This window comes from Cynoglossus semilaevis, chromosome 11 (assembly GCF_000523025.1).
Source record: "Cynoglossus semilaevis isolate Cse_v1.0 chromosome 11, Cse_v1.0, whole genome shotgun sequence".
NCBI classification, from domain to species: domain Eukaryota; kingdom Metazoa; phylum Chordata; class Actinopteri; order Pleuronectiformes; family Cynoglossidae; genus Cynoglossus; species Cynoglossus semilaevis.
In genome coordinates, this window is record NC_024317.1 from 8,987,553 (window position 1) to 9,014,490 (window position 26,938).

At 40.6% G+C, this 26,938-nt stretch overlaps 1 protein-coding gene and 1 long non-coding RNA gene across 12 annotated transcripts in view; one reads left to right on the top strand and one right to left on the bottom strand.

Moving 5' to 3' along the window:
* Positions 1-26,938, top strand: part of celf4 (CUGBP, Elav-like family member 4) — a 74,910-nt gene that overhangs the window by 26,071 nt on the left and 21,901 nt on the right. The window lies entirely within an intron of this gene.
* On the bottom strand, positions 16,013-24,416 carry LOC112487721 (uncharacterized). Of its 4 annotated transcripts, none has more exons than XR_003051068.1 (4): positions 24,144-24,416; positions 19,785-20,949; positions 18,030-18,118; positions 16,013-16,272 (listed from the first exon to the last, which is right to left on the bottom strand). It is a non-coding gene; the product is annotated as an uncharacterized LOC112487721 (long non-coding RNA). The 4 variants fall into 4 exon arrangements; XR_003051069.1 differs by having other exon boundaries at positions 20,615-20,949; positions 24,144-24,406; XR_003051070.1 differs by lacking the exon at positions 16,013-16,272 and having other exon boundaries at positions 17,538-18,407; positions 20,615-20,949; positions 24,144-24,407.

Below are 26,938 nucleotides of genomic sequence, written 5' to 3' on the forward strand. Positions count from 1 at the left end.
AGAGGGACAGCCAGAGGAGGTGTGAGGGGGTGTCGTCCATTCAGTCGCACTGTAATAGTGAGCCAGATGAGAAAATATAGAACACTGTGAATCAATGCATCATTTCAGAGTGCTCACACACACACACACACACACACACACACTGTCAGACAAACAGAGGACATACACAGGGTTTTCACCCCAGGGACAAACAAAACCACAAAAAAATGGGGGAGAAGCAAATGAATAGCAGGAGGGAGTAATGACAACAGGACGGTTAGGCACTTTGGAGAGAGTTAGTGGATTGCAGGAGTTAGAGGGGGAAGTGTTGGGCTGGCCCACACCGACTGATTTGTGTCCCTTTTCCTTCTTTAACCCCTCCTTGGTTGAGATAATGCCAGGGCAAGAAATCCATGTCATTGATTGGCTCTTGCGACCCAGTTTCATGGCAGCTTTTTCTCAATAAGTCGCTCACGTTGGTCAATAACTGCTAGGCTCCCTGTGTGAAGTGGCTGAAGGAATGTTCTCTGGGCGGGGGGTTAGTGGTCAGTTATGATATGTTTTTCCCAAGTGTGCAGCACTAAAATGCTTCACTCCTTCTTATAGATTTAGATTTGGGGTGCAGTGTGCAGCAGGCGTAGCTGTACGTCCACATGAATAATGTTGCAGGGCCAAAAGCTAAAATCTCCTTCAGCTCTGCACACTGCAACACTGCCTACTGTATTAAACATTCCTAACAGCTCTTGAGGTTTTTGTTTTTTTTTTTTTTTTTTCACTTTATAGTTTCCACTTTATACTTCAGGGGAAAATAAGTTAATGAATCGACAGTTTATATTAATGCACATATAATTATATATGCTTCAGGAAAACACATGCTGCCAACTCATTTAGCTATTTATTACCTCATCCCAGTCTTACAATGCCAAGAGTAGGAGGAAATCAGAGCTGACCCCAGTCACCGTAACAAAGAACGGATTCCTGTCCAGTGTCCAAACCACAACAGAGCTTTTAAGTGGGGCTGTATAGGCTGCCTGAATCTGGCAGGTAATAAACCTGCGATAAAAATTCAAATTGGTCTCCACGACAGACAGCTGAGAGCCAAAAAGACTTTTAGGACATTCATAAGCCAGTGTTTGTAACCACTGCTTCCACTCCATGCATGTCATTGGCCATCCTAATGTTACTCCAGTGTTGAACACGACATTAGAATTACAGTGTTTTTAATGGAACCTTCTCTGATTGGTCTCCAAGCAGGCTGTTTACATTTGTTGGCTTGTTAATGTTTAGTTAGCTACATCTCATGTGTGGTACTAGCATCTGTACCTAGTTTAGCTAAGTCTAATGGTTGAGACAAGTGTAATGTGGGTAGGTATTGGAGCAGTGGATTTGCATGTGTTAACTGAAATAATACTACAATATTTATTTTTTCTTTTAACTTTTTCTTGTCTTTTGTTTTTTTTTTTTTGAGGCGGATATGCACAGAGAAAGCATAAAAATGTTGAAAAGTTTTTTGCAGCATAAAAGTTTTAATACCGGAGGGATCCATTTAGATTATTGATACGAGTTAAATGCGAAAAATGTGATGAAAGCTGGAAAACGGGGACAGATTATTAAAAAATAAGATGTGACTGAAATCTCTGTCTGGCTTTTACATTTGTCTTCTGATACAGTAAAAGGGGACTATTATGTAAAATTGAGTTTTGGTACACAGGTTTGTGTCTCTGGAGTGTCTGCCTTTTCCTTAAGTTCCAGTTTCAACTTCTAAGTAAGTATTTATTAATTTGCCAAAAAAAAAAAAAAAAAGGAAATACACAGCGCTAAATTAACTTGACTTATATTACATAAACACTTGAAGCTCTAAAGGTGGGTTGTTGTCTGTAACAACCATAGCCATATAACTTTTGTGCACCACATAGAGGCCTGTTATATGAACTGCATGGACCACAGACATATTCTGTGGCACCGTGTACACACAGATCCATGTAAACACTCCTTTTCCGGAGGCTACTCTATTTGTGTTGAACCCCAGTTTGTCATCTGGTATCCTGTCGGTTTACCATACCTGTCAGAAAGGCATATGTTACCATATTGCACATGCACACGAAGAAAAAGCTTTAGTGTACATACTCTTATCAGAGGCGTTCTCCCACTTAATTTAGACATTAAAAATTTTTATTTGCCCCTTAAAGTAAAATGTTTTTTTTAGTCAGGACAATTTAGAAGCTTGTGTTTTCAGGATTCTTTAAAAAACACATACATATTTGCACCAATTATATTCAGTAGCTGTGTAGAACATCATCTGTTCTTAGCTCTATGAATTGCCAAATTGGCCCCAGACTTAGATATGGTTTCTCTGACCAGATGTCGACGCTTGGAAACTGGGACAGTTTGAACCAATGGCACATCGTAACATAAAGATCACAAGTTCCCCAATTCAAAAAGATGAGATTAAAAAGCAATTGCATTCAAACATGAGTGTAATGTTAGTAAATCCACTCACCTTTGGCCATGGATTGATGCATGAATTGGTGCTAAAATTACAAGGGAAATTGTAATAAGCCTGTGTCTCCTCTTTTGTCATAAACTCTGAACGCTCCTATTATCACTGGGCTTTAGGCCTGATGTTACAACCACTCGTTGCCAAGTAGAGTTTGAGCAGATTGTATAACTGACAAAGATTCATTCGTCCAGAGGCAGCACTTCCCTCCAGTCCAGTAATCCTGCTCATTTCAGAAGTGGTGCATGCTACCCAGTGGGTCAATAGATTGATGAGCCAAATTTGAAATTACACACATTTGTACGGCAGAGCAGTTTTGTGGAGCACGCTGTGTCATTGCAGTAACCCACTTTTGAAGTTATTCTCATTTGGGATAAAAAAGGAAAGTTTAAAGTTTGCGACAGGACTCCCTGTTGAGGCAATTCAGAACTAATGGTTGAAAATAAGTGGTGTTTACTTTCCAGTTATGACACATCAATGTAATAGTGGTGTAATTCACATAGTGTAGCAATAAATAAAAGTGTACTTTCGCTGTAAATTGCTGACGAGTGCGACTCTTCGGCCACCGTCAGCAGCAGAAGGTGTGATGCCCTGTCCCCAGAATGGATGGAGCTGTCTGAGCAATTCAAAACACCTCTTTTAAATGCCCTTATTGGGTGACACAACTGTTTTTGTGCTCGCTCTAAAAGCATGTCCGAACTTCAGAAATTCCAGATGCACAATATCTTTTCAGCATCTACTGCTGGCTCAGGTTTGTGGCTGTCTAAAGTCAACTTGTCCTTCCCTTGAGGTTGTATCGATCTACAGAAGCATAGTCTTACAACGCACCGATGAGCCTTCATTCTCACTTGACTGAGCACTTACAAGTGTTAATGTCACTACTGGGACTATTCAGCGTATACGACGGCATGGAAAAGAGGGATGAAATGCATTTCTGAGTTTGTTCACTCTGTAATTGAAGGTCTAGTGTTCTGCAAATGCCTCCTACTGTTTAGAAATAAATAAATAAACAGAGTGCAGTTCATCTCGCTTTGTTTGAGGAGTCAGGGAGGTTGGTAAAACATGGTAATATAATATTAATTTTGATTTACATTAATTGGTATAACCATATTCCTGTTTTAAACTGTTTGACCCAAATTATAATTTAAAATATTTAAAACAAAATATAAAAAAATATTCTTGAAATTGCATCCTGTGGCAGATGCAAAGACAATGGAGTGTTTTTATTAACTGTATTTCCTTCAACACTATTTCTTTCGTTCTATCCCAAAATCCTCCAAATACTTGAGTACAGAGAGAAGGAGAGCAGAAACATTCTTCCGTCTAGTGAAACATATACATTTTTTAAAAATTATTTTAGAAATCATCATCAGTTGTTGATTACTTTCATTTATTTCCTGCACCAAAGTCAAAGGTAATGGAATCGATCTGCAAAACAATGAACATATTTAGACATTACCCTCAGGAGCTTGTTTGTCACAATGCAAAAGTCCACATCATTTGGATCAGACAGTAATGGGACTGTACCTCGTACAAAGCCTGTTAAATATTAGATTAGGCCCGTGTGTGAGTACATGTTCTGGAGGAGCTGCAGCAGTCAGGCAGCTTGTTGCCTACGTTTATTTCATTCTCTTCTCCACAACATTCCTACCACCACCTCGATTTAGCTACAACAAATACTGAGAGTATATTCAGTAACTGGGAATACATGTGGTACACACAGTCTCTGGTTGTGTGCTCCAGGTGCGAAAGGTCAAGCCCAAACAATAGATTCACCTGGTATTTGCAACATTATCACAGAAAACTGTGTTTGACTGTCACTGGAGAAAGGACTTAAGCGTTGGCTGCTGCAGCCGAGGGTATTTCTTCAAAGAAGCTTTAATAGCATCTGAGCCGCTGTGCTCCTGGCTCCAGGCCTGGTCATGCGTATACTTGAGAAATTTAAGCATCTCCATAAGGATTGTCATAGTCATTCTGTCACTGTCATAGTTTTACCTCCTGCTGCTGCTGTGCTGAATCTGTCTGACTCCAGCTGCTTCCAAATATCCTGCCGGTTCCTCGTTCTTTCTCTGTCTGAATGCTTGTATGTCACACTGTGTCACGGCGTCTTATCTTTGTCATGACCTTAAGCCTTTACACTTACAGTACAGTACATCTTTCCACAACAGTGAGTGCAGTGTTGTCTGATCTTTTTATCGCGGCCTGTTCAGTTAATTTACTGTGCACGTTAAATGTCGAGAAACAGATAAAATAGAGAACAATAAAACTGGATAAATCAGTCACACCTACAGCGTAATTTGTACGATAAAGTAGTTTTTATTGATCATTGGAGAATATTACCTGACTGCGCTGTACCTTTTCTTTCTGTCACGCAATAGTGCAGCTTGACTACGCTCCTCACACTCACATGTCGCTCCCTCATTTTCATTCAGCGGTTTTATCGTTACCTTGTGTTCCACGGACCTCGGAGCTTCTGTATCCATGGCATCTCAACATTTTTCCATTAATCAAAGCTTTTCAAATGAAGCATTTTAACTCCAACAAACTGCTAGTGTGAAATTAGATTACTAAAAATACATGAGCAATTTTTCACACCACCGACACGCAGGGTTTTATTGGCCATTCCCTACAATGAACATTATACCAAAATGGCTTCCTCCTAATTTGGAGTAAAACTGCTCAAGTGTTTCAAAATTGATGTTGATGTTGAAGTTGCCTTCAGCAGTGGCGCTTCTTCGGCAGCAGTGTTTTAAAATGCTACGTCGGTGTTATGCTCTATTACAAACACATTATTTCACAATGACTGCAGAGAAGGGGGAAAAAATCTCGAGCCCACTTTGAACAAGAGCTTTTATAATGAGAACAACTAAGAGAAAAATTATTGTGTCAGTTCAAAGCAAAGGGCAATTATCATGCAATGCTTGCGTTGCTATTTTCACTGTCTTCTTTCATCATAACCCTGATCGCAGAAACTACTCAAGGAAATGTATAAGTGATTACAGAAGAGCTAACAGTGCAGCAAAGAGGAAATATATGTGGAATGATGAAAAGACAGCAAGACGTAGCAGGTCAGAGGCAGCAGCTATAGTCCCTGCTTTGGATGTTGCTGTGAATGTTTTTAAAACTGGGACCCAATGGTGAGTCTCTCTGCAATATTAATGTTGTTTTTCCACTTCTAAATGTTCTTACCAAGCCTAATCTAACTTCACAGCTCTACAAAAGCCATTTACTCTTTTGTAAATACAATTCTCCGGCAAAATGGAAATGCATCACAAAAAAAAAAAAAGGAAAACACAAACCTTTTTATTTGGTGACCTTCGCCACCTCTCCTTCACTGTAGCCTTTGGAATATATATTAGAGATTTCAATTTTTTCATTTGGCCCATATTATCTGATGTGTGCAACGGAGCGAGAAGTAGCACACACAAATCTTGTTCCAGACTGGGCTATAGCAGCTGGCGGGCTGGTGGCCGGGGGGATGTGATAATGACACAACACGCCGGGTGAGGCTGGATAGAAGGCCACGACTCAGGCAGCTTTTAATAATTGATGGCAGACCAGGCCCCCGATTGGCCAGTAATTGCATTACAGGTCACTTCTCAATAGCAATTTGTGAAAGTTGTGGTGATGTGTGGTAGGTGGCGATCAATAGCAACTGTCCAGAGATGGACTCTGTACCCCACTTCACCCTCTCTCTCCCTGACTTTCTTCCTCTCTCTCCCTCTCCTCTCTTTACCCACTGATTGTGTTCGTATGAAACCATAGGGTTTTCTAAATATATATATTTTTAAACATTTTCTCCACCGCTGCAACACTGTAGCCCGTTCTTTCAGAATTTGTACTTTTCATTTTCAATAAGGAATCTACAACAATTTCATTTCGAGCTAATTTTCCAAAGTATTTTTACCATCATATCAAGTAAAATAAGACTATTAGTATTAGACTAGTATTTTGAAAATGACAAATGTGTGTGTTGGATGATCTTTTCTTTTTGGCCTCCCTATCCCATTCTGATCCTTTTACAGTACATATGACGGAGTGTTTGCCAAGTACTGGTCCGGGTGTTATGTTTGCCCAATGGAGCTGCAAAGCACACATTTCTTTATCAAATATTGGCCTTTAAACTGAAAGCATCTATTGTAGCATGGAGTGAGGACAAACGGTGACATGTTGCTACATGAAATGCAGAAGTAGGAGCAGACACATCATGTTTTAAATCAGCTTCTTTTGATCTCACAGACCTCGCTCCACAGCTCTAGTAATGAAGCATTTCAAACTCCAAATCTGGACTGGTATAGTTTTTAAATCTGTTCAAATTCCTTATTAATTATAGCATTGAGTAGACCGTTTGGCCTGCATCTTAGACTGGGTGTTTGTCTCTGCACGTGACCCTGTGATGGTCCAGGATGTACTCTGTGTTCTCCCCATGACTTGCCAGGATTGGCAAGACAGCCCCCTCTGCAACCCTGTAAAAAGATGAAGCTGTAATAAATGGATAATGAATGAATAAATAATTTAATTTGCAGAATAAATTCACAGTAACAAACAACTCTATTGCTACTGCTCTAAGAAAGGGTCACACACAAACGATGGCTGTAGAATACAACCCGACAGCATGGGATGAAGACTCGACTCCACATTCAAGGCTATTTACTTCCTGAACTCTTGAAGTCTTTAACCTCCGCTGACGCCAACTTAATTGAGAAAACTTCAGGCACTTTGTCAGACTTTACTCAGCTTCCTCCGCAGCCACCAAAGGGCTGTCATACATTTTTACACACGAAGCTCTACTTCTCAAGCCAAAATAATAGACTGTCTGTGTAATTTTTCTTTTGCAAGTTAACTTTAAATGGGCAACAGCATTTCAAATCAGGATTTCATTCAGATCTTTTTTTTTATTTGGTAAAAAGAAAAACATCTCTGGATGAAAAGATCTGTGTGTCTGAACATTCCTATCACTTCTGAAGAAAATATCCCCCCATGGCGCTGAGGGATAATCTCATTTTCGGACTGGTTCTGTGTGTGTGTGTGTGTGTGTAAATGATGCTTGTGTTGCTTGCGGGTGTGTGACTAGAACAGTTATGTACGCATGGTCAAATCAAAGAGTTTCATATTTTTCCTTTTCTTTTTTGACACATTACAAAAGATATCCTCTAACTTAAATGTTTTTTTTTTGTTGTAATTTTTCAGTATGTTGAATCTCCTTGAGTTCTTAGGGCCAGAGCTAAATTAATTTACCCATTCATAACAATAATCCCCAACATTTGTGGCTAAAATATAAATGAATGAAAGAACCTCGGCATTAGAAGGTCAAACATGGCAAAACAGTTTTGAACTGGTACGAACACAATGTGCCGAGTGCTTTTCATTCCACTGTAGTACATTGTAGACATTGAACGCCGTGCACCTCTCGCTGCATGAGTCTCATAAAAGTTATTTACTCTTCTAGTCGCAGGCTCTTCTCCCAAAAGCCCATGTAAACATACACATACAGTCTACTTTTCATTTGTTTCTCATTCCCTTCTCCTGTTGTTTATAATCTCATCCATATTGACACTTAAAATTTCATTGTTATTACTTTGCATCTGTTTATTTCTTCCTCTCCCTCCCTCTCTCCCTCCCTCCCCCATTTATTTGAGATGGCTTAGAGAGAAACACAGGGGAGAGAGAGAGAGGAGAGAGTGAGTGGAGGAGACAGGAGATTTTGCATGCTCTAAATACAGCCTCCGAATGTGTATGCTGCTGTCATCAAAAGGAGAGAAGGTACAGTGATGGGGGGTGACGGAGGGGGTGTTTGAGCTCTTTTGTGGTAGTGTGTTTGTGTGTAACTGTTTGCCTATGTGACAGAATGCACATTAATCCCAGCGAACATCAAAGGTGCACCCTCATCCATCTCTCTGTCTGTTCTCCCCTTCTCTCTTCCCCTTCTTTTGTCACTCTCTCTAATTCTCCCTTAACACCAATTTGTCTGCATTGCCTTTTTTTGTTTTTGTTGTTGCACCCTGCCTCTGCCCGCCTGTCTGTTTGGGTGCATCTCACCTCTTGCATGTGCCTACTGGAGTGTGACAGCATTGAGAAGTCACCAAAGAGGTAAATGATGATAGGTCATCCATCATGCTTTATAGACTGTATAAGGTGTTGCCGTGGAGAGTGGCTGCACTTTGCAGTAACCAGAACACTCTGTCCCTCCCTATAACCAAGCAGGGCCTCTGTTCCCCACACCGCCTCTGCCGGGTGAGAGTTCGTGTGTGTGTGATGTTACTGTAGCTGTGCACAGAGTCAACGGGCAGAGCTTTATCTCTCTGTGATTCTAATGCAGGATATGAGTGAGTTTTCATGTTGATGCCTTGATGACAGGTGAGCCAGAGATTAGACTCTGCTAAAGGAGGTGTGAGAAGAGTTCGATATGTAACAACTGGGACATTTTAAGGTCAAAGGATAACCTAGTGAAGAGGTGAAAGTTTGAGCAAACTAAAATATATAGTATTGTCAAATTTCAACTGATGAATTTATTGTTATGACAAAAATAATAAGACATTATGCTAGCAACACAGTCACAAAGGTTGCTTTTTTTTTTTTTTTTTTTTGCTGGACTATTAACGCAGAGACTCATCTTAGAATTTTAGAAAGTTGTCCCACAAAATGAAATCTCGTCCCTTGATTTGTCTGTCCTATTTGGCTTCCTAGATATTAGACAAGCCTGCCTGCAGTCCAGATTGGTCTCTTAATAAGAATGACTGGGTGATGAATTCTGGTACATCTTCATGATGGAATCACCTACCACAGGTTGCTTAAAAAAAGAAAAAAGAAAAGAAAAAGAAAGTAGATCTGACTGAGATGTAAACTTGCCTCAGCCCCTTCTTATTTCCTCACCTTTTTGCCTGTAAAAGTACTTACTCTGACAGACTCTCCCCTGTCCTCCCCCCTTCTCTCTCTCCTGTTCTGGGCACTTCTCTCCCACACCTTCTCTTCTCCCTTCCACTCCCTCAGATCCAGAGGGAATGACAGTGTCTGAACCCAATGTGCCAAAAACATGTCAAATAATGTTTGTTTTCCGCCCGCTCCCTGTTTCAGTGTGTGTGTGTTTTAACTCGCTGCATGATCAGTGACATGAGTTGCACCAACACAACACAGGGCGAGCGACTACAATGACAATCCTGGTAACGGTGAATATTATATATTTGTGCAGAAATCAAAGGTGTTCGAAGAACCTCGCAGTTCTACATTCTTGCCAACAAAGAGTGTAACAGAATTTCTAGGGGAACACATTATTCACCTAAGAAAACTGCATAAAAGCTCGCATCCCTTCACTAAATACATTATTTCCCTGCTGAATAAGTGGTACTTAAACAGATTTAAAGGCAGACCTGGATGTCACTGAGCATATTAACGGGTAATTGCAGCCATAACAGCTTACCAATTCCTGAGGATTGGATGCCAGACAGAAGAGTGTTTAAACATTTGCCAAAATTACAGTACAGTTCACCTGGGTACAAAAATGCACTTCAGTCCATAAATCAAAATGTTGACACAGAACGAGATCAGATCATCTTTCTTTATATATTTGTTTTCTTTCTTCATCCTCGAGCAAAGTCCATCCTTCATTTTCCAGACTTCGTCAAATAAAGTGTGGATGTAAAGGGAATGGATCACTAGAGAACAGGACAAAAGGTTACTAGCAGACCGGCAAAGAGTATAGGTGAGAGAGTGACACCGACTATAGGTGTCAGGGAGCATTGTAACTCACCTCCAGCAATCTAATGCTGTAAGTACACCTCCAAAACTCATTCCAAACTTTGGCAAGATGCAACATCCGCACCAGCATCTTTTATGAATGTCATATCCTGTGAGAGGAAAATGATTACATTGCAAAGAAGACGGGAGGGCAAAACAGGAGGAGGTGGGATAGAAGAAAAAAGAAAAATCACTTTGATGGATTATGCCTCTCGTGGGACAACCTTGTAACGTTTTTGGACAGGATTCTAACTCAAACAGATTTTCTGTTACAGAGATGAGTCTCTTCTTTTTTTCTGTCTCCTTTTGTCATCTCTGAGCTGCACTGGCTGTGACAACTGTGGCAGAGCTGGTACCTTATGATACTCTTGCAGGAACTAATTACCACTAAACTTGTGATGCGGCTTCTGTACTGCACACTGGGTGTAGAGAAATTAAATCCCCTCCCTCTATGCCTTATCATCTGGTAATTCCTTTGATTGGTTGCGAGGGGAGATCAGGGGACTCAAGCCAATCCTAGCTGTCAACAGGCAAGTCGGTTCTTACACCCTGGACAGTCCATTGCAGAGACACATTTATACCAACAGCCATTTATATCTATGGTCAAGTGTCTGATCAACGTCATCCTGTAATGGTCATGTCTTTGGTCTGGGGCAAGAATGGGAAAATTCCATAGAGAAAGATCGACCAGGGATTGAGGTAGAGAACCAGTGACCTATCAGCTGTGAAGGCAAACGTTCTAATAACACCTGCCACCATGTGGACCCGCTATTTACGTGTCGTTACCAAACAAATGATAAGAAGAAGTGTGAGGCTTATTAATGGAGTCGTTGTACTTGCTGGCATAGAGCAAAGAGTGGAGGCCCAGTGGCACTTAGTGGACACAGATGGTGCCGCTGGTTGTTGACTGCTGCATTAAGGACACCTGTACAATAAACAGACATCAGTAAGTGCACAACACTGAACATCAGTATGAGTTAACAGTGTGCTTTCAAATGTTAAAGACCACATCAATTCACTGCAGTAAACAAAAACTGCTTTCTGTACTTGGATACAATAGTAATGACTTTTGTGTATTTTCTGGGACAGGTATAGAATGTAGGTTTTTCTCGAAGCTGTGTTACTCTGTAATACTCACGCCAACTACGTTAAAGAGTGTGGTTGACTCTCTAAGAATCCTGTTCAACAATAATTAATTTACCTTACAGTGTCAGATGTTTCTGGGCGGTGAAGGACTTAAAAGTTTAACATGATTCTAGCAGGAGCACTTAGCGGTAAGCTGTCCAGTGTATATTTTCTCCTCTAATGGCCGATGTGAGTAGCTCTTTCTCTCTGCACACAAATAATTAAAACGCCTGCTTCTTCACCTCAGTACATTTTAAATCCTAATCTCTAAGATCCCTGCTTATGTTTTAATTGATGTCGTGGACACCGCTGGTAACGCCAGGCCACTGCATTTGCACTCTTAAGCTGCACCTGTCAGTGATTTAGTTTAAATGTTGTCACCCAGACCGCCACTGGACAAAGACTAGCATCGCTTATCTCAACAAGTTAGGAGAAAAAATGGGGACAGATACCAGTGAGTGTCACAGACACAAGTGAACCTGGGGAAGTATTTTTGAATTTTTTTTTTCTTTTTGTACCAAGGACCAATCCAGGTGATGTCACCTTTCAAAAAACATGCTGAGAGAGAACTCTTTATCTGCTAATTAAAAGCTGTAAAGTCAAAATATTAATGACGTTAAATGTATTAAAGTTCAACTCCACTATGAAGTAATTTCTCTTAGTACTCTGAGGAGTACACTACAGTAGTAGTCCCATAGTGATTTTCACACCTAATGACCTTCCTTATGCAATCCGACCTGGGATTGCAGGCCTAGGTGGTACAGAACCTGGAACCTTCTGGTGCGTGGCAGGCAGGAGTCTCACCACTGGACCACTGCCCCTCCCCCCACCCCCCCTCCCCATGACTCAAGTAGACGTTATTTAGTGCAACAACACTTCAAGTGTTGCCTTCTGCAGATAGTAATCTCTAATGTTATTTAAACTCATTTCAATCTGTGCCATCAGAGAGGATTGTAACAGTTAATGGCGTACTACCATCCAAATTAATCACAGCTTAACCCTGCAAAAGGAACTGTTGATTCACAAACTCTTGTAATTTGAGCCGTGTGCAAGCAGCAGTTCTTGTAAACCAATAATAATTTAGCAGTGGGTTTTAGCTGGAAATGTGATTACATCTTGACAGCATGAGCACATTATTATTCTGGTGTCATCACATAATGGATGATGAGTCAACAACATAGCATTTATGATGTTTCTGTCTGTGACGTGCTGAGATTCTGAAAGTGTGAGGCATTCGTTGTGTCTCTTTTTTAGAATAAATGCTGACTCGTGTAACACAGTTAGGGCCTAACACTGACACCGGCAGCTGACTGTGCATAGATAACAATGTTGAGGAAGGTTTGTCAAGTTATTACGATTATTGTTGTTTTGAAAGTGAGCTGCTCACCAGCTTTGAATACTGTACACCAACAGTAAAACCATAAGTAAAAAAAGGTGTTGATTAATACTTTAAACTTTGGACTGGCATCATCACCCACCAATGAGAACACTCGGGGTGGGCCTCAGACTGCTGCACACACATAAAATGAAGCAGAAAAAAAAAAAAATATATATATATATATATATCTGTATATATATATGGGAACCTTCTATGGATTTATCCAGAAAAATCAAATCTGTTTTTAAGAACTCTGAGGGAGGTGAAAAGTTACCAAAAGAACTCTAAACTCTGCAGGGAGAGATATACACAGGTTGGTCAAACCATTTTTTCTCAGCTCCCCAGGTCACAGCAAAGTGGCCTGAATTGCTGGTTTTGAGTAATTGCAGTAATTGTGTACATTTTGTCTGCGGGGGAGGATCCCCACCATCACAATAATTGTTACGTTTGTGGTCCATTTGGTCCGAGTCAGAGCAGCGAAAAATAAAGCCTCCCAACTTTTCTTCACTTCTAGGTCAGATCTAAGTTTCCAGACTAGTGAGATAGTGTTAAAGTGTGGGTTTATGTGTAATAATCCATAATAATCTGCTTCAGTGATTCCACAAAATAAGAAAAATCTTTCACGTTAGTTCAGTAGATTAGCCAATTCTGGCCTCTTTTTTTTTCTCGGTGGGGTGTTAAGACTGTCCACAGTCAAGGTCGTCAGCTTTCTATCTTCTAGTCACATCATTAGACCGATTTGTTTCTTCACACTGGTTTCAACAGTTAGGCAAAGCTCTCGGGGAGGCTTGCTGGAGCCGGTGGATGTGAGTGTTTTGTGCGACAGATTTCAAATGATGCGGCATTCGCGGTGTGACACAAACACGATACACTTGAACCGATGGGTTGTAAACTCATCAACCTCTGTGTTGCTGGAAGGGCTGGAGATTACTGTCATGTTTCTGTCTCACTTTCTGTTGTAAAATGCGGATGCAGATATCATTTCTCGCCGCAACTTTCACTACTTTGATTTCTCCAGGGTGGCCGCCGCCTGGCCGTGTGGGAGCCTCTTTGCTATTATTGTCATCTATTATAGTAATCCAATTTCTCTCACCCCAACCCACTCTTTAATTCCCTTTGGCCTTCATCAACCAAACATATTCTTCCTACTGCACATGTCCTCGTCTCCAACTCTCTTACCTTACTCTGAACCCCCCCAGCTCCTCCTTCTATCTCCATCTTACTCCCTCCCCGGCTCACTAACCACACAGCCTTCAGCCTCCATCTCCTCCTATCTCCCCACCTTTCCCCTCACTCTTCCCACCTTCCCTCCTCTAACACTACATCACCAGCTTCTTATCTGCCTCTTCTTCTGCATTTGCATCACCTTCACTTTTCAGTCTCCCTTCCTCCAACTCTCTTTTTTACTCCCCTGCTCACCTCCCTCTCCCTTTTCTCTCCCTCTGAGGCATGTTTAATTAAGCATTGGGCTATATGTCAGAGAGAGGGAGAGAAAGGGAGAAAACTAATGCTATCTGGAGCACCAGGCTAGGCAGGGTCTCCTCCTCCTCTCCTCCTATTTTGTCTTCTCCCTCTTACACCTCCCCCTCTCCCTTTGGCCTGGGCCAACCTTAATTACCCTGCTCATTAGCAGAGAGAGGAGGTAGGAGGAAGAAGGGGAGGCAACTGGGGAGACAATGAAGACTTGGGGGAAGAAAAGAAGGGAATCATATTTTCAACATCTGGATGCTCTTCTTGAACTGAAGGAAGTATGTGTTGTTGTACTGAATGGATGTTGGATATGAATGAGGACCAAACAGTGGTGTCGTTTTTAGAATTGTTGTCCCAAAGGTCTGTGCTTTTTGTTCAACTTTAGCAGAAGGCTAACTCTGACACAAGACTTTACTCTAAATATTAAGTGTCTCCACCTGCTGTTGGTTTGTCAATCAACAACAAGGTTATATTAGCCGATACTTCTTATATAACACCTTATAATGGTACAAGTCCTTAAATCACCTGAAGTTGGCTTGGTTTTGGTTATGGCTCTGCCGTTGATGCCCAGCATCTGTGGAGAGTCTGTGGTGAAGCTGTGGTGCCAGCATCTGTGGAGAGTCTGTGGTGAATGAATGACCATCATGCAGCGTCAAGTTTATATACACATGGCTCAAAGGCGGCGCCATGCCATTGCCAAAACAAAACCAACTTCAATAGAGCAGTGACTTTCCATTTGTAGTGAATATACAGTGGCTTCAGTCATTACTTTATCTTCAAAATATCCTTGTGGCTTCACACCCACAAACAAAGGGGGATATTATATTAAAGTAATGCAGTCAGCTTGTTGTCATAGTAAACACCTGGGGGCAGCATAATAGTTTGATGCAGCTCGTGACACTCTCTCTCTCCCTCTCTCTCTCTCTTTCTGTGTGAACGTGTGTATCAGGTTAAATATAAATGTATCTTAGTAACTCATGAGACAGGTGACAGAAAAAGACAGGCAGGAACAGCAGAGGTGAATGAAGAGCTGGGAATACACTGCAGAACCTTCATCGTGGCGGGTGGAAGTCCTACCTCACTCTGGCCCCGCCTTTTGTAACAACACATTAAAACACGACTCTTTCAAAGAGCCCGTTAAATTTTCAGCGTTCTTTTTTTTTTTCTGCACTGATATTTTTGCCTTATTCCTTCTTGACTTTTTAGCTTAGTCATAAATGGACAATAATGCTGACATCAGGTTCTTGTCAGTGTGCTGTCAGAACAAACTGAATGATTTGTGCATAACAAAAATGGAAAGCAAGAATTTTTTTCCAGGTATGTCGCCATCAGCTGCAGAGCAGACAGTGGTGTGTCAAAATGTATAAGTCAGGGGTGTCAAACTCATTTTGGTTCAGGCGCCACATGAAACCTGATTAGATCAGTCAGGTGGGCTATAAATAACAATAAGTCCATGTTTTTCCCCTTTGTTTTGCGAAGAAGTACAAATATATAAGATTTTTGTATTACTTTTAATGATATAATTTTACAAAACCTTTCCTGGACATTATATGTTTGTGTATTTTTTATGTTCAAAATTCATCAAGTGGGTCGGTTTTGGCCCGCGGGCCGTATGTTTGACATCCCCGGTATAAGTCTACCAAGTGATTCTTTTGAGTGAATATATACATATGAGAATATAAGAGAAACATATAAGAAAACACACCTCCTTTCTGTTTGTTCAATATTTATTTGTTTGTATAGAACCATGACAAAGGCAAAAAAAAAAAACGTTTTAAGATCAGTTGAAAGTAGCCTGACATAACTCGTGTGTCATACAATGCTACAACGGGTAAAAGAATGCTGTTTTTATTTCTTCCACTTTTTTCTTCTTCTTTTATTTCTCACTTATTACCAGCCATGTATCACTTCATGTCAGCCTTCTGCTTTTTTGCTCGTTCCCTGGAGTGTTTTCCTTCCATTTCACTCTTTTCCCCCAGCTCTGCACTCCCCAGCATTTGAAGCGTATATTGAAAATTCCACAGTCATATCAATCTTCCCATGATTCTGTCAGTAAAACGACATTCGTCTGTTGTCGCATCCTAATGCTCTGCAGAAACAAACGTTATGTTAACCATCCATGTATACAGTATATTGTAGCGTGAGCAATCACACATTCTTAGTTGACCACTGTAGAAGCTTCTCTCCTTCAGTAGATGGCCCATCTTTCCATTGGCAGCCAACGTTTTAAACACATTTTTACAATTTTCGGTAATTCAACTTTACGGCCATGCTTGAATATAAATGAGACTCTTCAGCAGAAAAATCTACAGTAGCTCAGACAGAAAGACCGCAAAGTAATTATTGTTGAATCCACTTTTTTTAATTTTAGCACTAGGTCCTCTTTTCCTTTTACTTTATCAAACTGTTTTACATGGCTCAATATTAGCCTAAGCTAAAGTAACACCAAATCATTTTGAGAATTTTTTGACAAAACTCAAGAGTCTTTTGGTCAAGCTTGGTTTGACCTGCTTGACTGAGAAACAGGGAAATGTTCCAGATTTTTTTTATTATAAATTACGAATGTTTTGTGGAATTCTACTCAGTTAACATCTCTTGCCTTACATGTTTTGTACATGTGTTTGACGACTGTCCAGTGAGGAGAACGACATGTTCACACATCGAATTCAGTAGGTTAGTTGATCAGGTTTAACAACTTTTCACACACTATTAAAATTACAATTTTTTTTTCTTTTTTCACTTTTAAGGTTCTTCAAGTAATAGAATACATGAACAGCAGAGGTTTTAGTCGCAGCTTTGTGTAATATTCCATGGTGTTTTACTTTCAATCTTTACTTGATGTAAATTAAATTAAAGTTATCTAACTTCATTAATCACACAAAAAGTTGTAGTGCGTTAATTAATGTACTCAAGTCCATGACAGAATCCAGATTCCGGCGCTTCTTGTTATTGTGCTTACATTTAGCACATTTCTAATTTAATCTTGCGGCACATAAACACAGCTTGATTTCTGTGTTTAATAATTTAGCAGCCATATGCTGTGACATGTTTCTGTGTGAACTCTATTTAAAACTAGTAACTGGCGGTGGTGACATGACATACACTGTTCGTACCGAGCAGGAGCAGTGGTTCAACACCTACTGTATTTCACACCCCCAGCCCACAGATTCTATAACGGGGAGAGGAGGGTTGACGGGTAAATTAACTCGAACATTGATGTGTTGATGACACATTTACACCAATAATTTAGACAGAACGAAAGGCTTTGTCTCACGAATCAATTCTGAGAGACAAAAGTCAATATAAATGAAAAGTCTCACGAATCAATTCTGAGAGACAAAAAAATGTAATCAATATACAAAAAGATTTTGTCTTTTCAGGCAACACGGGAAGCTGGTTTCCCAAGTACGATGTCCGATTTAGATCGAGGTAGTTTAGTTTTCATCATCTTTTATTGTGTCTGTATGTGTGTATGCGTGAGTATTTAGGCTGAGTGACGAATGTTACCCTTAAAGCTATATACCTGTAACATAATCAGTGCTTGGTATTTGATAGTTGTCATCATAATAATTTTACATTTCACTAGTTTTCCTTCTAGAAACATCAGGATGTTAAATAGAACTCTACCGTTTTCAGTTTTCATCAGTGCCTAAAGTGAGAGAGGTCTAGGCTGAACTGCTTACTTCTTATTAGCCTGAATGAAAAATTGCACAAAATGAACGTTCCTCCTGTAAGTGTGTACCACTTTAATATTGCAGAGGAGCAACATGAAGAAGAAAAGAACACTTTAAAGAGGGCAACAAAAACAGTGAAGTAAAGGTCATACATGTGGGTGAAATGACTTACACTGTACGTGTTAATCACTCTGCCACAGATTAATGGGATTACAGCAGCACTTATACGAGACAGCCGCGTGTCTTTCCTCTCCTGGTGTCCTATAATAAGGGCAAAGTGGGTTTCCTTCAGCAAAGACAAGCCATTTAGAGCCATTGAGATTTTAATTAGAGGAACTTGTAATCTGAGTGAGATGGTCTGTGTTGATGAGCTCAAGTCCAAGACTGAATTAAACTCTTTCACCCCTAAGAGTAGAGCAGCATTTTATTTTTTTATTTTTTTTTGTATGACCAGCCACTTCCATTAAACATGCGTGAAACAAACCTTCTTATCTGCAGCGTTCAGATTTCGTTATTCTTCACGTAGTCACAACAACATTTGGATGTAAATCTACAGTATAGAAAGAGAACAAAGAACCAGGCCGTCACAGTATATACTGTACTCGCCCGATACGACTGGCAATTTATTTTACGCTCAGATTTATACGTGATAGAGATTTACAGCCCTTCACAAAAGAAATGGAGAGAGAAGCAGTGAAACTAAGGGAAGCACAGAAGGAGGGGAAAAGTCTAGAACCGAGGGCCATGAGCGCCGTACAGCTCACAGTAACTCTGTGAAAGCATCTTCTAATTATTCACTAACATGTATGTATAAAATATTTAATAAGCAGTGCACAATGAGTTGCTGTGTTTCTCTATTGTATAAGGACAGGCCGACCAATCAAAGAGCATTTGCATTCTTTTATTACAGTTCCTGAAAAATAATGAATTCCTCTACTGCTAAATTCTTTTTGGCATTACAGGAGGCCTGGCCAAACTCAGCGGTTGATGTGTTGGGTTAAATACAGTAGCTATGACCAAAGGGATTCAACAGTAAAACTTTGCTTCTGTTGTTGTCTGACAAGAGCACTAAACACTTCATCCACCATGATAATAAAGAATAATCTCAAATTTACCCAGTGGTTCTCAAAGTGTGGGGCAGGCCCCGCATAGGGGCACAAATGGTGGGCCGAGTAAAATTAATTTTATTTTCAATATCTTCAGTATAAAAATTGCATTGATTTATTTGTGACAACAATGTAAGTTTTGTAGGAATTACAGCGTTTTAAATGAAGTCGAGTTTTGTTGAGTTTTGTAGCAAGATTTTAATGTGTGTGTGGGAGGCGGGGGGCTCAAAATTAGGCAATATGACTTTTTTTTTTCCTCCCTGTTTTGGCAAAGACTTATGAGATGATAAAGACTGTGTTTCTGTAGAATCTCTGTGAGTTGTGCGTATGCCTTAATTGATTTATTTGTGACAACAATGTAAGAGTTGTGCGTATGCCTTGAACCAGCCGCAGCGTGAAACCAAACAATGTAACACCTTGCTGTAACTCTGGAGCTAGCTAAGTTGTTTTTCGCAGGATAAAGTGACAGATTCATGCTTTCTGAACCTAAAACGTCTCATTAACAAGACACAGGCTGTTGTTAAGTTTGGTTCCAGTCATTCAACAGTTTAATCAGGAAAGATTCTCACCACTGGGCTTGAATAAAAAAGTTGAATTGACTGTTCTTGCTGTGCACTCTGAACAGTTGCATGAGTCAGTTCCTACAGGGGCGACAGCACTCTGGCTGAGAGTGCCATCTCAGGAGTGGCAGGCTTTCACCACAAAGACCACGTCTACTTTATTAGATTAGACTCTGGTCCTCCTCAGGTTTGTAATTGCATTTGCCTGATGCTGTGTATTTAAGAATAGAACAGCCTTGGTCTCATGTGCCCCTCCCGTACCTGATTTCCCAGCTGCCCCCAGAGGGAGTCGACCAGCCCCGGGATAAGATGTTGTCATGACAACCAGGAGGCAACTGGTGGTGAAGGGAAAATGAAAAGACTTTTAGTCTTCTTGTCTCTCTCTCTCTGTGACTTTGCACTTTTTCTCCTGCTGCACTTCTTTATTATTCACTGATATATTTTTTTATGTCTTCGGGGGGAATTCATTTTGGTGTAGTTCTTTTCATCCTTTTGGTCTCGTTCTGAGAGAGACAAGACAGAAAAACAGCAAATATGTCTTTGTGCTGGGTCTCTCTGGGAGGGGGAAATTAAGGGCTGTCAAACAGAGAGCTGCATTTCATCCTGTCTATAATTTATGGACAGACTCGGTTTAGGAAGGGACACTGGGGCTAACACGGGGGCATGCTTTTTATAAGCATCCCCCATGAGTCATAGTTTTCTGAAGAGGGCGCAAATTGATGATGACGCATGTTTCTATTAGCTACGGGCACGTTCCTCTTGCTCTGTGCTGAGTTACTGTTTTCACATCTTAAGCATTTGCTGATGTGTTCACTTTGGATGTCATTATGTGTCAGTGATACAACGTTTAGTGTTTTTTTCAAGGCTGTTCAACGGGGTAAGATGGGGGTTTTTTTCTTGGTAGCATGCAAATAATTGAAAGTGATGTGGCCGGAAAAAGGCCGTCAACACAGGGTTGGGAATTCAGTCTGCTACAGTGACACCGCACGCTTTAAATGGATTGTGACTTTTATGAACCGAGAGCTGCACAAGCCAAAGATGGGAAATAGTACAAGCTTAAAACGTCCGACTAATCACAAATTACAACCAACCTCTGCGCTAGTCGTCATCCAGATGTCTACAGTGAAGCTGGGCCGGGCTAGAGGATATTAGCTTCAGCCAAGTCATCCCCTCTCCCACTAGCAGGGGGCTAATAAATTGGTATCCTCATAGATAGGTCAAGGTTTTGATTTGGTCATGACCTTTCTTCATAAATCTGACTGATGTAGGGACCTTGGTTAAAGCCTGGCAGACTTTACTCCGAGATGGGACATCCCTCCTGCGCTTGCTGCCTCTTTCTCCCCTTTCCCGACTGTCTCCCCTCTTCCATCGCTCCAAAACTCACGTTCCTTTTTTTAGTTCTCTCTGCAGTCACGAGTCCTGGGAGCTTTTATAACAGGCAGGAGGAGAGAGGAGAGGAGAGAGAGAGATGGTGAGGAGGTGAAACAGGCAATCAATAAATCAATATGTTTTGCGCCACTAAGCTAGGGAAAGCTCACTCTCTCAAAGCAATGGGTGATTGTCCACACACACGCACACACACTCACTTACCATCCGAGCAAATTTCTTTCAACACACACACACAGGACACAATGTCTCTTGCCAAAGACATTTTGTTGTTTTAGGGACTTTCTTTTTTCTCATTCTATTTCCTGTTTTGGATCATTAAGCCATTGATTTTTGTTTCAACTGGTAAGTGGTGGTGTGGACCCCCTGGGATGGGGCTGAAAACCTCAACAGAGTGGCCCCAGCTGGAGTTTCCCTGGTTGTGACAGCCTTCTCCCAGGGGCCAATAGTTTCTCTCAAATCAGCTGGGAGAGAAATGATTGTATGAAATCAGTCATTCTGCATCAGCGTGGCCTACACCGAGGTGCACACAGAGGTACTTCCAGATTTCCTCTCTTTAAATGATTTTACAACCACTGGAATAAACCTATGGATCTGTGAACCTCATGCTCACAGACATGAATGTTGATTTATGAATACTCCGTTTTCTTTATGGATTCAAATTGTGATAAAAGCTGCCCGGAAAGTTTGTGTTTCCATCACTAAGGTAGCTGGAGAGATGTGGTAACGCACGGCAGCCAACCTGGCGGACCAGGACTCCGTTGGCCAACAGCCAGCGTGATATTACAGTCAGATATATAGTAACACAGATGGATGCACTCAACCTAAAGAGGCCGACATATTGGCCAGCGTTGTCATAAGAATGACATAATACCTATTCTGACAGGTAATGAAAATAAAGGCAGCTCCACTGCAGAGTTGCATGAGCACTTTAACTTTACTTCATACACGTAAAACACTATCCCTGACACACGGGGGATCCCGGGGGAACCTTTAAGAGTGGTGCGGTGTTAAAGGTCGAGCTCTAACGATGTGCTGTTGAAGTAACTCTTGATTGCAACACTTTTATGTAACCGTACAGTTTCAGAATATTGAGGTGCGTTTCTGCGTTGATTTTTTTTTTAATATCAGTTAAAAAAATACCTGCCCTAAAGCCTTATTTTTTGTACTGTAGTCCAAATGAGGACCTACCATGAGGTCTATATCCTGTTGCGTCATTATCCATAAAGTAACGTGATGACTGGCTTGAATTGATTCTAGTGACATTCACAAGTCACAGGTCTGTATTACTTTGCTAAAGATCGCTATAGATGCTTGGTTGCTAAATACAAGGGTGGAGGCAAGAGCTGAGCCACCTTAAATCAGTACTGGATTATATTGTGTAGTAGGGAAACAGTATTTTTTCCGGTAACTACAAACCAACCTGAAAAGTTTTTTTGTACCTTTTTCAAACTAGGTAATGATCGGCAAGAGTCTTGACCGGATGAATTTGTTATGATGATTATGAAAAATTCAAAAAAGTATTTGTTAAAGTAATGTGTTGCTTGTTTCCATTCTTTGGCTTCTTTGTCTTGAAGGAGATAAATATTTCTTTGCTCTGCCGATATATTTCTGGTAAAACATTTATACACAAATGAGTGTATGTGATGTAGATAAACACCAGGGAGAGGGGCAGATGGAATTTTTTTTTATTATTATTATTATTTTCTTAGTGACTGGAAAAAGATTCTTGAATACAATGTTATTAACAGCCTGCCTGCTGCTGGTTAGAGCAGGCAGGCTGGTGCAGGGCATGCTAACATCTGCGCTCATGTGCACGAACATCTATACTGTCCTCCGCTACAGGCATGTGCATATTTTTTGCTGTTAAAAGTGTGGGAGTGAGAAAATATTCACATCGCCCACCTGGACGGGAGCTGGGGGCCAGTGAAGCTGTCGAACTGAAAAACTCCCTGTTGTTTCTTTGGCGGAGCCTAACGGGTAGATTTAAGTGTATCACTTCCTCCTCACTCCTCCACTCTTAACTCCTCTCTTCTCCTTAGATCTACTGTGTTCTTCTGTTGCAAACATACATCTCACAGCCTTCTCTCTTTCTCCTCCTCCTCCTCTTGCCTTTTCTATATTTAATCAGCCAGGGAGTGAAGTGTAGAAATGGTGATTATTATTTAAATTAAAATATACAGATAAGTGTGTGTGGGATTTGTGTGTGTGTGTGTGTCTCCCTGGATATGAGGTTTCCATATTTCTGAGTAGAGAGTACGTTAATAAACTGTATAATGATTCTCAGTGTGTACCGTGGGTACGCAGAGAACCATGTGTCTTATCTCTCCCTCTCCTTTGTCCGCTGGTTCCTCTCTCTGTTTACTCAGGCTTAAAAGCTGAATAAAGAACTGAAATTAGCATTAGCTTTCCACGTGAAGAAACTTTAAAAGCACAAAGGGCTCAATACTTCATTCAAATACTCGAAACCATGTGCCGATCCAGTGACCCAATACTCCATAGGTTTACCGCCAGTCCGGTGTCTCGTTGCCGTCGTCAACCAGTTAAGAGGAATTTCAAAGTCAGGGATTATTATTACGATACGAGCGACTTATTAAAACGCCTGAATACACTGCATTAAAAATCACAGCATCCTCAACAAACATGAATTATCCATCACAGGAACAAACTTCATTTCAAAAAAAGTTGCCTGACTTCAAAAGGTTCACACACAGCCAATGTAGAACACACACTCACACTTCGACATGTGTGAAAAGGAGAAGGAAAAATAAAACACTTTTCAGTCTCGGTTATTATCACACGTCACACCTTCCTACAATAATTAGCGTTTTTGTTTTTTTTTTAAATAAGAGTTCTCTGTTCTCACTTTTCATTATGACGTTGATAAAGTTAAAACTTTTTTTTTTTAAAAAAAAAACTAAATTGCAGTAGAATTTACAGAACATTTCAATTTTCTGAAATTTTTCTTTTGCCTTCAAAGCTGCTTTACTTTTGGACATTGTTTTAGTTTTAGTCGTTCAGAGTTGAAAACTAAAAACAGAATTAAAAATACTCTTTTTTTATCAAAGACAAAACATTTTATTTGCCTGCAGCTTGATGAGTGATGAGAGTATGAATGTCAATAATCAATAACAAGCATGCAGGAATAGTTTCTTGTTGACCATGTTGTTGTAGGTAGTTTTACTATTACTACATAAAAAAATGCTGCGATCCAAATCCTCTTTCCCAACTTACCTGAACGTTGAACAGCGATGCTGACATTATCTGACGGCTCCTCTCTCCATAACCATTACTAAAACAAAGTGCTTATAGATTTTCATGTTGTTGTTTATAAATGCATCTGTTTTCCTTCTTCCTCCACTGCGGGGCTGTTGGTGAGTGACAGCTCATTACAGCGCCATCTCACCCCCACCGTAACCTCAAAGGACAGACAAGAGTGTGTTTGCGTGAACACATGTGGGTGTGCATGTGTGCAATTTGCATCATATTTGAACATGAAAGCTCACACTTCCTCACAAAGTATATTTGCCCAAGCTGGCATCCATGTCTATATTTACATTTGCATGAGCTGTGAGCGTTTTTTTTTTTCAAGCACAGGCTTTCAAGTCACTTCTTAGTCTTTCCCTCATTAGGAAATGATTAAATATACTGGTGGGTGAGTGTGTGACTGAGAGAGAGAGAGAGAGAGAGAGAGATTACCTCACTGGCAGTAACCCACTGATTTTGAATGGTTGGTTGGGTTAAATAAAATAAAAAAATGTGTCTGAGAAATATCCACTAATTTATGTTTTCTTTATTGGACAAGTAGAAAACTTGTATTTTGAGAAAGAAAACTGAAAAAAAGTGTGAGGTGAGAGTCACGGGTTAAGTATTATCTTCGTAAATCTCTTATTTTTTTCCTATTGTTTTTATTTAAATGTGTCTCTATCAACCTGTCTTCCCCATTATTTTGTAAGCATACACACACACACATGCAGGAAGTGAGGCTTGTATGTGATGTGGTTTTTGTAACAACATGCATGCAGGTGCTTTGGGCACGGAGATGCGCGCTCACACATTAAATGAGAACTGCTCAGCCCTGCAGCAACACCTTTACTTCTCTCACACCAGCTCTCTCACACTTTTTTCATCCTCTGCGTCTTCTGCTCTTTCTTTTTCTCACTGCCTCCCTCCACACCTCCACACCTCCGCCCCCAGCTGCCTCCTTATATAGATCCGTTCTTTTTATAGTCAAAGATATAGTCCCCATGGCAACGTCGGAGTTGTTGATTGCCAAGACCCTGTACTTCTAATTGTGTAACTACTACAAGACGTCACGCTGTGAAGGCGTGTGTGCAGCCTACTTCTTCCACGGCCGTCGGTGTCTCGATTAATGATGCCTTTCCTTCTCATGGATCAAGCGGCGGCGTGTGATAATTGCTGTGTGTTTCAACTGAGGTTTCGGTGTTGTGTCAAAAGCAACTATTTGCGTCCTGTAAACACAAAGCTCAGCATTGTGTGGATGTATGTGTGTCTCATTTGCACGTGGAGTGTAAAAGTGTGAGTGTTTGGACCGGTAAATGTGCAGCGGTGTTGGCGCCCAGCTGTTCAATCCATTTACATGGAACAAGTTCACACCGTCTTATATCACAAAGGGTTTTAACACAGCAGCGTGATGCATTAGCACAATGCATTAACTCTGGTGGAAAGTTAATGTTTTTATACGCACACTCATTTACTGTGTTTGACAATAAATCTGAACCCCAGACAGATAGAGGGAGAGAGAGGGAGGGAGGAAGAGGGAGGGAGGGGGGGAGGGCAGGGCTGCATATATACTGTAACCTCTTATTTAAATCTGCATCCATCGCCATCCCACTAGTGTTCAGGCTGCCTGCCAGTGAAAGAACAAGAGAACTGAGGAGAAAAGAAGAGGTGGGCTAGAGTGAACGGGATCCAGCACTGGATGTGAGAAAAGCAACGCTGATCGTAAACCAACTGCAGGCGAATGAGAAACGAGTCTTAGGTGTGTGTGTGTGTGAGAGAGAGACAATGTGCTTCTTTTCAGGAAAGTTGGAGAAAATATTTTTCTAGAATAACATTAGTTGCTGAATGTGTTTTAGCTGTGAAGAGGCGTGGACCTGATCATTAAAGAACAGAGGAGAACATTTCAAAGACAGTTCCTTCAGAGCTGTCGAGGTTTTTAAGATCTCCACTACTTTATGTTTGTGTGTCGGATCTGTGACGATCAGAAGGTTGAACAAAGAGTGTTGCCTTCGTTTTATGATTTTTTTTTTCTTTCTCTTACCTGCCTTTGCACCAATGTGGTGGTGTAATGGATGCTGCTGCGACAGCACGGTCACAAAGCGAAAAAACAGAAACAAGGGAACACCCAGATGTTTATTATTATTATTTTGTCAGTTATAAATACTTATAAATTAGTGTTTAGTTAGTTTAGTTTTTTATTTGACCAAGGCCAATATTTGTTTTGTGTTGTGAATATTCATCCTTCCATGTACAGTGAATAATAAATGAAAACAGGTTTAAAACAGGGTCATATTTAAATGAGCATAAAAACCACTTAGTAAAAAATAATGTTTTTCCATCTTGCAGTATTTTCCTTTTAAAAGGACTGATCTCAGATCTCTTGTTTACAGCTCTGTGACTTTTCAAATGTGGTTACATGTTTTTTATTTCTAATTGTTTTACTCACTACTCAGGTTCACATCCTTTATTTCCAGAATGAAGAGAAACAAAAGTTCAAAAAAAAAAAAAAAAACGCACCACAGATTAGGAGTTGTAGCTTTCATTACACTCTCACAACAATGGATTCTTTAAAAATAGGCGTTCTTTAACACTGAACGGGAGTTTCCTTGTTTTGCCACATGTCAAGATGAAGCGAAGGGAAGGTGCAAGGAAAACACATGGTCCACGTGAAGAAGTCACGGTTGAGTGGACAACAACATAAATGAACCTGTGCAGGAAGGATTTCAGATCGAGCTCAGGATCACAGAAAAGAGGTTTTACTCCACGGCAGCGTAGTATTGATCGGC